Source organism: Euleptes europaea, chromosome 1, assembly GCF_029931775.1.
Source record: "Euleptes europaea isolate rEulEur1 chromosome 1, rEulEur1.hap1, whole genome shotgun sequence".
Lineage (NCBI taxonomy): Eukaryota > Metazoa > Chordata > Lepidosauria > Squamata > Sphaerodactylidae > Euleptes > Euleptes europaea.
This window is the reverse complement of record NC_079312.1, coordinates 118504927-118520737: the sequence shown is the minus strand read 5'-3', so window position 1 is coordinate 118520737 and position 15811 is coordinate 118504927.

Sequence of the window (15811 nt, the reverse complement as noted above, 5' to 3'; positions counted from 1 at the left end):
ATATATAATCAACTGTCTCTAAAGGAAAGTAGTTTGAGGTCAGATGAAGGCTTAACTCTTGGGGGAATCAAATTAACAAATATCCTTCCTGGAACAGTTGTGGGAACAAAAGCCTCATTCATTTTAGAGCTGAGCTGGATAAACCTATGAGGGGTATTGACTGTATGAGTGTAATTTAGATTTTTATCCTGCCCCAGGGGGGAAGGGAGTGGTGGCTTGGTGGTAGAGGGTATGTTTTGCATGTAGAAGGTCCCAGGTTCAACCCCAGGCATCTCCAGTTTAAGGATCCCAGGAGCAAGTGTTAGGAAAGACATCTTCCTGCCTGGTATCGTCCAGCTCCAGATGAATTTCAATTTTAAATATATGTAATTCGACATGAATAAAAATGCATGTGCTGCTTTCATAAGAGGTCCAGCTTAAATGAGAGTGTCCATGTTTTGTTTAAGGTATTTATAGATCATTCTGGAAAGCAAGTGTATGAAGGGTAGTTTTAAAGTGAGAGAATCTTATCACCCTGCATATTCCTGCTATCACCCTCCATTCTCTTCTGACCATTCCCGGATCCTTGCTTCCAGTCTCCCTTTCCCTGACCCAACCATGGATGCCTCTGTCCTGAGGAGTTATGGGGGATCTGTCTCTCCCAGCGATTTCCCATTACAGTCACTTGGCAGAGTCCATGTAGGTGCTCCCTGCCATAACATAGATTGCACCTGTCCCCTTCTCTCCACCCATTTATCTCTCCAAGCACTGCTGGCTCTTCTAACGCCTCTCCCTGAGCTGGAGATTTGGCCATACTTACAAGGGAACAAACTCAATTTGACATGCCAACGGCTTTAGGGTTGCCAGCCTCCAGGTGGGGCTGTCAATCTCCTGGAGTCACAACAGATCTCCAGATGACAGGTCAGTTCCCCTTGAGAAAATGGCTTCTGGATGGATGGTGAACTTTATGCTGTTATTCTCCATTGAGGTCCTGCTCCTCCTCAGACTTGGCCGTCCCTAGGATGCACCCCCAAATCTCCCAGAATTTCCCAGGATGGAGCTAGCAGCCCTAATAGGCCTGGGTTGCATGAGGTAAGAGAGCAAACCTAAACAGAGTTACACACTTCTAAATCTATTGAAGTCAGTGGGTTTAGAAGGATGTAACTTTGTTTAGGATTGTACCATTATAGGCATAGAAGAGTGAAGAGGACTCTGCCCCTCAAAACATTCTTCTACCTCCACATTGGTCCCATATATAAAAAAATTTAAACAAATTAACCCAAAGTCTCTAGAGCCACTATTATGACATGGGCATATTATTGTGGCCCATCCCTCTTCTCCCTGCCAGGCACTTGTGTAGGTAATGTCACGATTCCTTTCCATTTCTGCCTGCAATTGGATTTTCATAATTTCCTTCTCTTTGTTCTTTGGTCAATAAAATAAAAGCAGAAGTGTTTTTGGCATAGCTAGGCTTTCATTTATTTTGCAAGCGGAATTTAAGAGTGGTGTTTATCACCTTATGCTGCAACTGGACTAACATTTTAAAGCACTCTGAATCTGACCCCGCTCCCAATAATGCTGCTAATGAAATTGTGATGGACTATTTCCTCAAAAGCGGTTAAGGGGCTTCCTGTCTGTGTCTTTTCCCCCACCAAGGAATAGGGCAAGAGAAGGATATTCCTTCCCTTGCTTTTGGAGTAGGGACTCTGTGTCCTGTGGCTCGGGGAGAATTCGAGGCCCTGAGGGTACGTCTGAAGGGCAGGACAAACTTTCCTTTTTTGTTTCCCCCCAAAACATGGCCTTTAAGGATGGGAAACGAGTTGCTGTGTTTGGAGAATCACACAGACGGTTTTACTACAAGACCGCTATAGTGAGATGATCTTATTAAGGCTGTTTCTTGCTCATTCCTAGGTGTTAACTATCTTAACAAAGTCTGAGACTCCCACCTACTGCAGGTGTTAAGTAACTTAGCAAAACTAGTGAACTGTCTCTGTACTTTTTCTGGATTAGATTTGTATCTTACAGGAGAACATTTTACTCCGTGCTTCTGCCTTTCATGGCTCCTTAACCCTGTTGCTTCCTCCCCCCTTTTCTGTTCATATCTTCTATATCTACCTTTGAGTGCAAAGTGGTAAGCTGCAGTCCTGCAGTCAAAGCTCTGCCCATGACCGGAGTTAGATCCCGTCGGAAGTTGGTTTCAGGTAGTCGGCTCAAGGTTGACTCAGCCTTCCATCCTTCCGAGGACGGTAAAGTGAGTACCCAGCTTGCTGGGGGTAAAGCGTAGAGGACTGGGGAAGGCACTGGCAAACCACCCCGCAAACATAGCCTGCCTAGTAAACGTAGGGATGTGATGTCACCCCGTGGTCAGGAATGACCTGGTGCTTGCTTGCTTGCACATCTCTACCGAGTAAAGAACTGCTCCGCACTGCAACTGAAGAAGTGGGGTCTAGTCCACAAAAGCTTGCGCTCAGGAGAAAATGATGGTCTCTAAGGTGTCCCAGCACTGTTTCTTTTTTCTGCACTGGACGAATACAGCTATGACTGATAATGATGGTTTGGTTTCACTGGAGTATTTCTGTAGCTGGAATGATTTTCACCCTTGGAGCACAACTGTCTTGTCTCCCTTCTCCTGTTGAAGCCCCAAATGCTGCTGGGGGGGGGGGGTCCCCTGTCCGTGCTCCAGTGAATCCAAGCCTATGTGAGTGGTGGGGTTGCCAACTTCCAGGTGGTAGCTGGAGATCTCCCGCTATTACAACTCATCTCCAGGCAACAGAGATCAGTTCCCCTGAAGAAAACGGCTGCTTTGGCAATTAGAGTCTATGGCATTCAAGTCCCTCCCTCTCCAAACCCCACCCTCCTCAGGCTCCACCCTAGGGTTGCTAGGTCCCTCTTCACCACCAGCAGGAGGTTTTTGGGGCGAAGCCTGAGTAGGGCGGGGTTTGGGGAGTGGAGGGGCTTCAATGCCATAGGGTCCAATTGCCAAAGTGGCTATTTTCTCCAGGTGAACTGATCTCTATCAGCTGGAGATGTAATAGCAGGAGATCTCCAGCTAGTACCTGGAGGTTGGCAACCCTACTCCTATCCCAAAATATTTCCTGACCTGGAGCTGGCAACCCTAGTGAGGAGCATTGTCTCTTCTCATCTGAACAATCCCCTATTTCTAAGCACAGATACTGTACCCCCCCTACTTTCCTGGTTCTTGTAGAGGTCTCACTGGCTGAGACCTTAACTGGTATTCTCCCTCTTTGCTTTCCTCCTAGGTCTTGATGGGATTCAGGGTCCCTACTTTGTTAAGAGAGTTCAGCCTTGTGTGTGTCTTTTGTGTCTAAGGGCTGCTTTACAGAATGGCATAGACATGTAAGCTAAGCAGGGAGCCTAGGCCAATCTGGCTCTCCTCAGTTTATCTCTCTGTGTGTTGTGAGGGGTTTGAAATCTGCATTTGTTGAATGTACACATTAGTTTTTATATGTGCCTGTAAAAATGCAGTCTCTGAAGACAGAAGCAGCAGGACCTCTCCAGCAGGTCAGCAACTCACCATCCCTTCTTGCTTCCACCAGGGAGATTTGCTGCTCATTAATGGGTGCATGGAGGGTGTGTGTGTTTGTGTTTTTCTGCTGCAAACCTTTTTCAGCTCATGCTTGTGAAGAGATTGAGCTCTCCAAAAGGCGGTGGCTCTTGAAATCCTGGCATGCCATTTGGTCTCTTCTTAACCTTTCCCCAGATCTTGCTGTAGAGTAATCCTGGGCCAGGATCCAAAGCACCGTAAAACTAGTTCTATGAGTCCAAGAGGACTTTGGTCTTGTTTTTGTTTTTCTTTAACCAGCCCTCTTGATCACTTTTGAAACTAGAGGGGTTTGAAAAGTGGTTTGCGTTGTGGTAATGGCATGGGGTAAGGAAACAAATCCTACTGGGGCAGCTCAAAACTCCTTGCGTCCCTATCAATCTAATTCAGTATTTCTCCAACTGTAGTTCGAAACTCAAAAGTGGGTTGCAGTTCTCTAGCAGATGGATTGTAAATAAGGTTGCTGGCTCTGGGATAGGAAATTACCGGAGATTTAGGGGAGGAGCCCTGGGAAGGCTGAGTTTGTAGAGGGAAGGAAGCACAGTGGAATATACGGCCATAGTGTTCATCCTCCAAAGCTGCCATTTTCTCCAGGGGCACTAATCTCAGTAGTCTGGAGATCAGTTGAACTTCCAGGAGATCTCCAGGTCCCGTCTACAGGTTGGCCATCCTAGTTGTAAGGCCAGGAGGGAAGAGGAAATGTAAGGTAAGCTGGGAAAGGAAGCTCTGGGAGGCAAACTGATAGCAAATTTGGGGGTTCTTCCTCACAGTGTGCAAAATGGCTATGAAAAGCCTGTCGCTCAATCATGCTATTCATTTAGAAGTACTGAACATGAAAGAGACAATGTAAACTTCTTCATTGTTAATGAATGTGAGCTTCTTGTGTTTTGTGTTGGAGAAGGGGGAAATAGCATGATGTTGATTTACAAGTGTGTTGCAAAAATTTAGAAGTTGGTTCCACTTCAGAAAGTTTGGGTCCAATGACCCAGGCAGCAGTTCCAGTCCTGGCCAACATTTTAAATGTATCCCTCGTTATTTTTAATGCTTGGGTGTGTTTAATTTATTAAAAGGGTCTTCTTCCAAAGGTACATGTCCTTTTTGGTTGGTACTAACTGATTTTTTATGATAAAACTTCTCTCTGGAACAGTTCATTGAAGTGATCGGCATGATATCTACTCAGACCGTATCCTGGATCTGGAACCTTTTGCACAAACAAGCATTCTTCCAGGTGGCATTTCCTCTTTCCCCTCCCCAATCCAATTGTGTTTAGCCATCTGCAGTCATGAAACTTTGTGGCTGTTTTCTTGAGTTCTTCCTCCCCACCCCCCGCCCCATGACAATATCTTGCTATGCACTCCTGATGTCTGTCTGCTGTGGGGACAGGGGAGAAACTAAGTGGCAGTTCTTGGACTGAAAGAGACTGTAATTGGCTTTAATGCATTATACCATGCAAATCCTCACCAGATACATGGTAAGCTGCTGTTTTTACATTCAGAATCTCTTGTTAGTTTTTGAAGCACTAGGCTAGGGTACGTGTTCATTTCCTACCAGTCTTCATAGAGGCCGCAGGGGCATCCTATTGAGGAAAGAGATCTGCTAGGCTGTACTGCAACAGAGGAATACACACAAACAAATGCTATTATACTATGTAAGTGGTTTGGCCCTCTTTTGCTGTTATGATCATGTTGCTGTCTCCAAGTGCTTTTGCACCGAGAGAGGCTTAAATGCCAACATTTTAAAACATAATTTATACACTTCAGCATCCATCAGCTGTCTGACTATGGTTGTGTTTCGATGAGTATGATTTGAGAGGGCTGAACAGCTTTGAAACATATTATAGAGTTCGAAGGGGCCATACAGGCCATCTAGTCCAACCCCCTGCTTAATGCAGGATCAGCCTAGACTAGAGCATCCCTGACAAGTGCTTCTCCAGCCTCTGCTTAAAGACTGCCAGTGAGGGGGGAGCTCACCACATCCCTGGGGAGCTGATTCCACTGTCGAACAACTCATACTGTAACAAATATTTTTCCTAATATCCAGCCGGTACCTTTCCTCCCGCAATTTAAACCCATTATTTACATTTACATGATATTTACATTTCTATAATCATTTTTTAGTTAGACATGGTGTACTACATTTGATTTATTTTTTGGCTGTATTCGACTGAGTTTATTTTCTAATGGAAACCGCTATATTGTTTTTATATACTTAACGTTTTACCCTCCCCTTTTTTTCCTTTTTGTACCCCCCCCAATTATATATATATTAAAAAAAAAAAAGTTCCATGTGATGCCCATCCCTGATGTCAGAGACTAGGGGCTGATCTGACTGTTTCATCACATTTCTTGTATTTCTTCTCCAGCTTTGGGTAATTTTGGAGGGCCAGCATGGCATAGTGATTAAGAGCGGTGGACTCTGATCTGGAGAACTGGGCTTGATTCCTCACTCCTCCGCGTGAGCAGCAGACTCTAATCTGGTGAACCGGGTTGGTTTCCCCACTCCTACACATGAAGCCTGCTGGGTGACCTTGGGCTAGTCACAGTTCTCGCTGAATTCTCTCAGCCCCACTTACCCCACAAGGTGTCAGTTGTGGGGAGAGGAAGGGAAGGCATTTATAAGCTGGGTTAGTCTCCTTAAAGTAGTGTTGCCAATCTTCAGGTGGTGGCTGGAGATCTGCTATTACAACTGATCTCCAGCCGATAGAGATCAGTTCACCTGGAGAAAATGACCATTTTGGCAATTGGGCTGTATGGCATTCAAGTCCCTCCCTCTCCAAACCCCACCCTCCTCAGGCTCTGCCCCCAAAATCTCCAGGTATTTCTCAATCCAAAGCTGGCAACCTTACCTTAAAGGAAGAGAAAATTGAGGTATAAAACCCAACTCCTCCTCCTCCTCATTATTATTATTATTTTAACCATTATCATTACTTTCAAGAATTGATCCAGGGCTATATTTGCAGAAGGGGTGCCGCTCTGAAAAGGTTAATTAGTAATTCATGCCCAGTTGGCCATGAGTGACTTCGGCCCACTCATTGTGTCTCACAAGATACTTCACACTGGATAAGATCCAGGAGACAGATATTGAACCTCTTATTGTTTCTAGATGGCCCAGGCTTGCCTGATCTGGACAGATCTGATAAGCTATGCAGCGTCACCCCTGGTTAGTACTTGCATGGGAGACCTCCAAGAAAGTCCTAGGTTGCTACGCAGAGGCAGGCAATAGCAAGCCACCTCTGAACGTCTCTTGCCTTGAAAACCCTACGGGTTGTGACTTAGTTATCTTTTGCTATAGGTGTCCATGGGTCTTTATTATATATCTGTTTGAGAGTTGTTGATCCCAGTTTGACGTCCTTGAATACCTACAAATTCAGCTTCATTAAAAAAAAAAAACATGATCAGAAGTTCAGTTTTTCCTTGTGTAGCAACTGACCCTTGCACAGCAAAACTGATTGGTTATTCTGGTGCCTCTAAATGTTCACGGGGCTAGCGCTCACTCACAGGCTTTTTATGTGGCTGCCCAGCGTTGTGGAAGAGTCTCCCAGATGTATTAAGACAGACTTCATCTTGGCTACAACTTTTATAAGGGCTGCAAGCCAGAACTTTTTCAGAGTTCGTGTGGGGTCAGTTTTACAAGAGCTGGTCAGGTTTTTTTTGGGGGGGGGGAAGGGCAAGAAGGGCAAGGTGCAAGGTAGAGAGTTTATTTAGCCCTTCTAGATCCCTACGTGTTTTGCATACAGCTTTGTCCGCTGAGAAAACGCTATAGAAGATAGGGTTGCCAACTTCCAGATATTAGCTGGAGATCTCCTGCTATTACTACTGATCTTCAGCCGATAGAGACCAGGTCAGCTGGAGAAAATGGCTGCTTTGGCAATTGGACTCTATGGCATTGAAGCTCCTCCCCTCCCCAAACCCCTCCCTTCTCAGGCTCACCTCAAAAACCTCCCGTCGGTGGGTAAAAGGGACCTGGCAACCCTAATAGAAGATCCCCTTCTTGTCCTTCCTGCATACTGGTGCGGCCTTATTTTCTCCAGGTTTTTAGGGTTAAAGGTATTTTAAAAATTTGCTACCTGTCTTTAAATTGCTTGATGGTTTGTTGGTTGGTGGTGGGGTTTTTTTATTTCCTGCCTTGGGTCCCATTTGCCTGGGAGTAAGGCAGGCCTATAAATATTCTAAATAAATATTCAGGCTACTTCCGCATTTCTTCTGTTTACTGCTTTTTGGAATATTTCCCATTGCAGAGCATTGGGTTTCCATGTTTCAGTTCTTTCTTTTGCTGTTTTTGAGGCTGGCTACAATGATTAACCATTGAAGCTGTTGATATTAGCAGCAGCATCAGGGTGTGTTTGCAAATCTGATGAGACGGGCTCTAGTCTATGAACGTTTATTCCACAGTTAGAAGAAGAAGAGTTGGTTTTTATATGCCGATTTTCTCTACCTTTTAAGGAAAATCAAACCGGCTTACAATCTCCTTCCCTTCCTCTCCCCACAACAGACACCCTGTGAGGTAGGTGGGGCTGAGAGAGTTCTGGGAGAACTGCGACTGGAACCAAGGTCACCCAGCAGGCTTCATGTGGAGGAGTGGGGAATCAAACCCAGTTCACCATCACTCTTAACCACTACATCATGCTGGCTGAGCTTAGGGTTGCCAACTCTAGTTCAGGAAATTCCTGGAGATTTGGAGCAGTGCCTGGGGAGGAAGGAGTTTTTTGGGGGGTGGGGAAGCTGAGCCCTGTGGTGCTTTAGACTCTCTCCTCCAAAGCTGTCACTTCCTCCAGGGAAACTGAGCTCTGTAGTCTGGAGATCAGTTATAATTCTGGGGTAGCACCAGGCCCCATCAGGAGGTTGGTAACCTTAGCTGTAATTTTAAGCACACTTACCTAAAACTAAGGACCACTGAACTCATGGGCCTTATTTTAGAGGAGACTTGCTAGGACTGGGCTGTAAATCTGTTAGGTTGAGTTCACATATGCCACAAAGTGTGTCTCCTTCACTCTCTCATAGTTAATGTGCACCTGTGAAAAACAGGCAGCTTTAAATCTACTTGCACCTGAATTCTGAATTGGTGGATTGGTAGGGTTGCCAACCTCCAGGTACTGGCTGGAGATCCCCGCTATTACAACTGATCTCCAGCCGATAGAGATCAGTCCACCTGGAGAAAATGTCTGCTTTGGCATTGGACTCTATGGCATTGAAGTCCCTCCCCAAACCCCACGCTCCTCAGGCTCCACCCCAAAAACCTCCCACCAGTGGCGAAGAGGGACCTGGCAACCCTATGGATTGGTCATGCATGAAAGTTGCATTTCAATGCATGAGTGATATTTGGCATTAATCTTTAAGGTGCCAGAGGACTCTTGAATACAGCATCAGTGTACATGTGTGATGGATGCAGGGCAGATCTTTCAGTTAAGTCCCCCCACCCCTCGGGAGATGGTTGTGCTATCAGGACGTGCCATGCAAAGCAGGAGTAGGGGTTTTTGTCCTGGCTCATGAGTTGCTATTTGGGGCAAACTCTGAAATATATTTTAACCATGCTGGGAAATTACTTCATTCTTCCAGTGGTCTGTAGGAGGGGAAGTCCCAGCTACTTCGAAATGCTAAGCCCTGAGAATGCATGGTCATGAAGGAAGATAATATATAAATAAGCCTACTCTGTAAAGTGGGCAATAGAGAATTCTGCTGCTGAAGAAGTCTCTCCAAATGGGCAAGCACACAAAAAGGATAGGTTTTTGAAGCTAGTGCCTAAAGCTATTTGGTGCTCTTTGTAAACCGGCATTATTGTGTGATTTGTTCTGTCAGTAGCAAAAAGGCAAAGCAACTGTCTTGGGAGCATGTCTTATTGTTTTAACAATGGTACTTTCTGATTCCTAGTGGGATGAAGAGGTCATGTTTAGAAGCCAAATTTTAAATCTTAGCCATAAGGTCAGAAAGTCCTGGCAGGGTGCCTCAAACAAATACCCACTTTGCCTTTTAATATTTGCTTTTGCAGATATTGTAACGTGCAGAAATTAGGATTCTGCCTACTGATACCTGCCCAGCTCCTCCTGCATCACCTTGCCACTCAGACAAATGACCATGAGCTGTTGGTTCTATTGTGACTATTCTTCCTCCTGCCCCTGGCCGCCCCCACAGTGCCAACATCACCTGACAGCTAGATTTAAACAATCCCCTATTTTCAGTGATCACATAAAACTTACAGCCATTTTATTTTTCGCTTAAAATTTATGTTCCACCTCTATGTGAGTCTCAGGTAGTTAACAAACATATCAAGATTAAAATGCATCACCATCAAATCCGAAAATTGCAGCCTCATCTTCGCTCAAAAAATAAATTACATCTTAGAAACAAACGCCTTTTGGAAAAGGGCAGGCTTGCTTTGCCTTCTGAAAAACAGCAGAGAAGAACAGCCGGCAACTTGACCATAGCTACATCAAAAGACCCTCTCAGTGGAGCTAAAGATGCCCATTCCTGTAAAGCAGAAGACAAAAATCAGACAATCTGACCTGAGGGTCTGTGTATGCATGGAGAGTTATATAGGCAGAGACAGTCTTTTGTTGAATACTCTGTGCTGTGGCCCTTACCAATAAGATGCACAACATTGCTTGGCACATCCACCCCACCTAGGGTTGCCAACCTCCAGGGACTAGCTGGAGATCTTCCACTATTACAACTGATCTCCAGCCGACAGAGATCACTTCACCAGGAGAAAATGGCCGCTTTGGCAATTGAACTCCATGGCATTGAAGTCCCTCCCCTCCCCAAACCCCGCCCTCCTCAGGCTCCGCCCCAAAAACCTGCCACCAGTGGCGAAGAGGAACCTGGCAACTCTAACCCCACTCATCACTTAGAGCAGTGATCCCCAGCAGGGTGCCTGGGGGGGTGCCTTGGTGCCCACCTGTTTTATCGCCAAAACAAAGAACCAATCCTGGCTTTCCTCCAGTTATTGGAGTAGGAGGTGCCTAAAAGCCATACTTCCTGTTTCTGCTGGAAGCATCCACTGGGAAATGGCTGCCTTCACCATGGGAAGATACTTGGCTTTGATCTTCCTAACATTGTGCAGAATGTCTCAGCCTCTTGTGATTGGGCTCTCTCAGCCTCCATGACAGATGCTTGAGGATAGGTCACGCCCCCCATGGCAATCATTTATTGTGGCATCTATCTATCACCTGTTCTCAAAATTGCACACAGTGTCAGTAAGATTGGGGACCCTGATTTCTAGTACAGGTAACTGTCTTTTCATCATGTAATTCATGGCATTCTATTGCTGATGTTTTAAATGACTTTCCTTTTCAGAGAACAGGAATTCTGGGAACAAACTGCCCCTGTCATTGGTTAACCCAAACTCCCCCTTTCTAAATTAGTAAATACTCATGAAAATCCAGGTTCTGGGCAGTTTGTCTTAGTAATCGATCCACACAAGTGCCAAATCTTAATGAATGTGTTGCTCCCCTTTTGGGATGAGGTGTGCTTACCTGTTTGTGGAGTGGGGGATAGCCAGGCTGCACTTTGAGTCCTCTCTAGCAGCCCTTCAGTCTCTGTTTCATTTCTTTTCCTCTTCAGAGCCAGGCCAGCGCCTGCTTGCTCTATCAATTTTTGTTCATTTTATGTCAGATTTTCAGTATGAGTTGCATATCGAAGACAAATCTGGTTGTGCATGTGTGTGTTTTTTAAGATCTGAGTGACTTTTTTGTCATTCGGTTTTCCCCCCTTCTGTATTTTTAATTCCATGGGGCTGATCCATTCTGCTTTTACTTTTACCTTTTCCCACCAAAGCATGCAAGACTGGAGTAGGGATCACTGGGTGTGTGTGGGGGAGGTAGTTGTGAAATTCCTGCATTGTGCAGGGGGTTGGACTAGATGACCCTGGTGGTCCCTTCCAACTCTATGATTTTATGATTCTATCCAAGCCTTTGCGATCTCTTGTGTCTTTGTACAACTCCTGATAACCCCCTATATACACTCCTTTGGGATCAAGCTACCCTCTCCTTCAAGGGAGATCTTTGCCGAATTTATAAACCTTCAAATTAAAAAGGGGTGGTTGAACTCTATGGCATTGAAATCCCTCCCCTCCCCAAACCCCACCCTCCTCAGGCTCTGCCCCCAAAACCTCCCACCAGTGGCAAAGAGGGACCTGGCAACCCTACACAGGATGGACACGGCCATTGCCCATTTCCCCTAACTTAAAGGATGAACATATTTCAGTCAAGACTGATTTCCACAGACCTCACACATGTGTCAGGTTTTTGTATATGTTGTGTAACTGGATTTCTGAAATTTCACATCCTCAACAACTTTGTGGATGGAAATAGGAAACTCCTGTGTACTTGTAAAACCCCTATTTGCGTGACAGCGGTCACACATTGACCCATCATCCTTTTGACGGCTGAAAGTTGTATCTGTTTACTTTTTTGTTTTGTTTGGCGTTCCCTCGGTGATCCCTCCTTCCTGACTACTCCTTTAATTGCTGTTTTTATGTCTTTGAACATATTTGTAACTCTGGTTTTAATTTGTTCTGCTGATGTGTTTGGAGGGGTTGATTTTAAAGGTTTTAAATGGTTGGTTTTAATGGTTTAAGTAGATTTTATCACGTATGTTTTAAATAGTTAGCTGACTTGGTAGCCCATGTAAGGGCAGGAAGGCGGAGTATAATTTTTGTAAATAAATAAATACTGAGCACACCCTACTTCAGAAGCCAATGCAAGGAAACTTGACCATAAACTTTTAAAAATTTAAGGACGTTTAATAAACATTGTATTTTGCAATTGATCTAGTTGTTGCAGAATAGTGTTCCTGTCTAATAGACCCGCTTGTGAGAGGATATTCCCAAAATAACCATGTGGAAATTTAATAAGTCTTTTTGGTTGATTTTTAGCAATGCACAAGCTCCTAAGTCACAGGAGCCTCTGGTGTGAGAATGCTCCCTCCAGCATGAAATGCTTACAAGAACCAGGTTTGTGACTTTAAGGGGGAAATCTGAAATTTGTTTATTCCAGGTCTAATGCGAAAACCTTGTTTTCCCAGCTAATGATCAATTCCTTTTTTAGTTTTAACTTTATTTAAAAGCAATCTAACTAAATGTGAGAATATAAGATACGGGAATATTGGTGGTGGTGGAAAGTGCCGTCAAGTCGCAGCTGACTTATGGCGACCCCATAGGGTTTTCAAGGCAAGAGACGTTCAGAGGTGGTCTGCCATTGCCTGCCTCCGCGCGGGCCAAGAGAATTCTGAGAGAACTGTGACTGGCCCGAGGTCACCCAGCAGGCTTCATGTGGAGGAGTGGGGAATCGAACCCGGCTCCAGGTTAGAGTCCGCTGCTCTTAACCACTTCACCACGCTGGCTCACTGGAATATTGTGTGTGTGTAAAGTGCCGTCAAGTAGCAGCCGACTTATGGTGACCCATTCTGGGGTTTTCAAGGCAAGAGACTAACAGAGGTGGTTTGCCAGTGCCTTCCTCTGTATAGCAACCCTGGACTTCCTCAGTGGTCTCCCATCCAAATACTAACCAGGGCTGACCCTGCTTAGCTTCTGAGATCTGATGAGATCAGGCTAGCCTGGGCCATCCAGGTCAGGGCTGCTGGAATATTAGAGGGACACAAATCACACTGGCATATGCTTAAGCTATATATGTGCATACATGACAATCCTGTTCTACCTTGTGTGCGTGTGTGTGTGTGTGTGTGTGTTAAGTGCTATCAAGTCGCTTCCGACTCATGGTGACCCTATGAATGAAAGTCCTCCAAAAAGTCCTATCTTTGACAGCCTTGCTCAGATCTTGCAAATTGAAGGCTGTGGCTTCCTTTATTGCACTGGTTCCCAACCAGGGGTCCGTGGACCCCCAGGGGTCCGCGAGAACTAAATTAAGGTCCGCGAAACAAAGTTATAAACCCATAATAAATTATTATTTTCAATTAAAAGTTCTCTATTATAAAAAATACATATTCAAATATTATTCTAAGTTTAATGTTTAACTAACAGTTATAATTAAAGTTTATTTTCAAATTCTCAGAATTTTTATTTTGAACCTTGGGGTCCCTGCACCGAACAAAAAAGTTCTAGTGGTCCCTGGTCAAAAAAAGGTTGGGAACCACTGCTTTATTGAGTCAATCCATCTCTTGTTGGGTCTTCTTCTTTTCCTGCTGCCCTCAACTTTTCCTAGCATGACTGTCTTTTCCAGTGACCCTTGTCGTCTCATGATGTGACCAAAATACGATAGCCTCAGTTTAGTCATTTTAGCTTCTAGGGTCAGTTCTACATTAATGAAATTTAATTAATCAAAGTCCTTTACCAAAGGCATATGCAGAAAAGGTATCCTTACTGAATCCAGATCTGAGAACTTCATATGTCACATAGCGCTGGGAATTTATATACTTGTGTGTGTGTGTGTGTGTGTGTGTGTGTGTGTGTGTGTGTGTGTGTGTGAAAAGCCATGTTTTTGCTGAATTGTCTGTTAGGGGAGCCTACCATTTTTTGCCTGGTATTTTTTAAATTCAGGTTTATTGGACCCGAAAATTTGTGGAAAAGCTGTAAAAAGCCAAGTATGCATACCGGTAAATGGGGTTTCAGCTTTTTTTCCGGCTATCTAAAAACATTTCAGCTCCATTAACGTTTATGGGGATATTTTTTTTGAGGCTCGGGGGGGGGGGGCTGTTTTTTAAGGTAGAGGCACCAAATTTACAGCATAGCTGCAGGTGACTCTCTTTAGAAGAACTCCCAAGTCTGGTGAATTTTGGGTCAAGGGGTCCAATTTTATGGGCCCCGAAAGGGGGTGCCCCATCTATCCAATGGAGATTTCAGTTGTTTCCAATGGAAACAATGTAGGTGATAGGTAGAATGGTGAAGAGTGTATACTTGGCCATCAGCCACCCACAACCTCTTTTCCTAGGCCCCTTTGGGTTGGCTAGGCTTGAAGACCATATATGAGCCTGGCTGAGGGGGGAAGAGCCTAGAGGCAGGAGTGATGGTGGAGAAATGGTTCCATGCACCTTCTCCTTCCCTCCACTTCATGGTTGTTTGGTAACAATCCACATTAGAAGGCAGAGGTTTTGCTAGTGTCACCTTCACATTTTTAGAAAGATATCCCCAACATCTCAGCAAAATAGGGACAGTGTTACTTACAAATCTTGGGACTGGTAGTGAATGCAGACAGTTGGCGCATGAAATTTTGACCAGTATGTAAGGTTGCCAGGTCCCTCTTCGCCACCAACAGGAGGTTTTTGGGCAGAGCCAGAGGAGGGCAGGGTTTGGGGAGGGACCTTCAATGCCATAGCATCCAGTTGCCAAAGCAGCCATTTTCTCCAGGTGAACTGATCTCTATCAGCTGCACATCAGTTGTAATAGAGGGAGATCTCCAGCTAGTACCTGGAGGTTGGCAACCCTAACAGTATGTGATGTAGTTTTTGGAAAGCTTGGTTACAGCATTCTTTCACATGTGATGTCTTGCTAGCTGCAGGTTGGGAAATTCCTTTAGATTTAGGAATTTGTGGAGTTACATCAGCAGGGTATAATGCTCTACCCTCCACCTAGCCATTTTCTCCAGGGGAACTGATCTTTAGTCTAGAGATCAGTTGGGATTCTTGGAGGTTGGCAACCCTAGAGAGGCAGATGGTCAGATGCATCGGCAGCACACAAGAACCAGCGCTGTGTTCTTCTGAAGTGTGGTGTGGTAAATAGCACTGTAAACAAGTCCTTCAGTTTGCACAGCTCTGGGAATGTTTTGCTAAAGTATTTAGTAGAGTCTTATGTGTATATTGTGGTTTGTAATGATTTGTGGGCTGTGTAGCCCCATCTAGCAACCTTCAGATTACAGCTACTCAGACTCCTTTCTTCTCCCCCCCCCACCCCAAGACACCCAAACATTGCTTTTTGAGGGTTTTTTCCCCTTTGTGTACTCAACCAGCCTCTTAGATCTGGCCCAGAATGGAAGCTAGTAGTCATAATGCATCTCTGCATATTGGGGAGTGTGTCTGTGGGGTGATCCAAGAAAGAAAAATGAAACCAAAGCATGGCAAGAGTGTGCCAAAGCACAACTACTATGCGTAAGTCTCAGTCTGGGACTCTGGCTGCATTTAGTTATGAATGGGAAATGTGTCCCGGAAACCAATTGAGAAAGAGAACTTTGCTGTCGACATGCTCTGAGTGAGCACACTGGAAATGAAAAACAGAAGTAGAGCCTCAAAGGGGAACTCGATGTGTAAAATGCTCAGAGTATCTTTTGGTTGATGCTGTTCTGACCCCTGACCCCTTTCCACTGGGAGGAACACCGTTGCTGTTCTT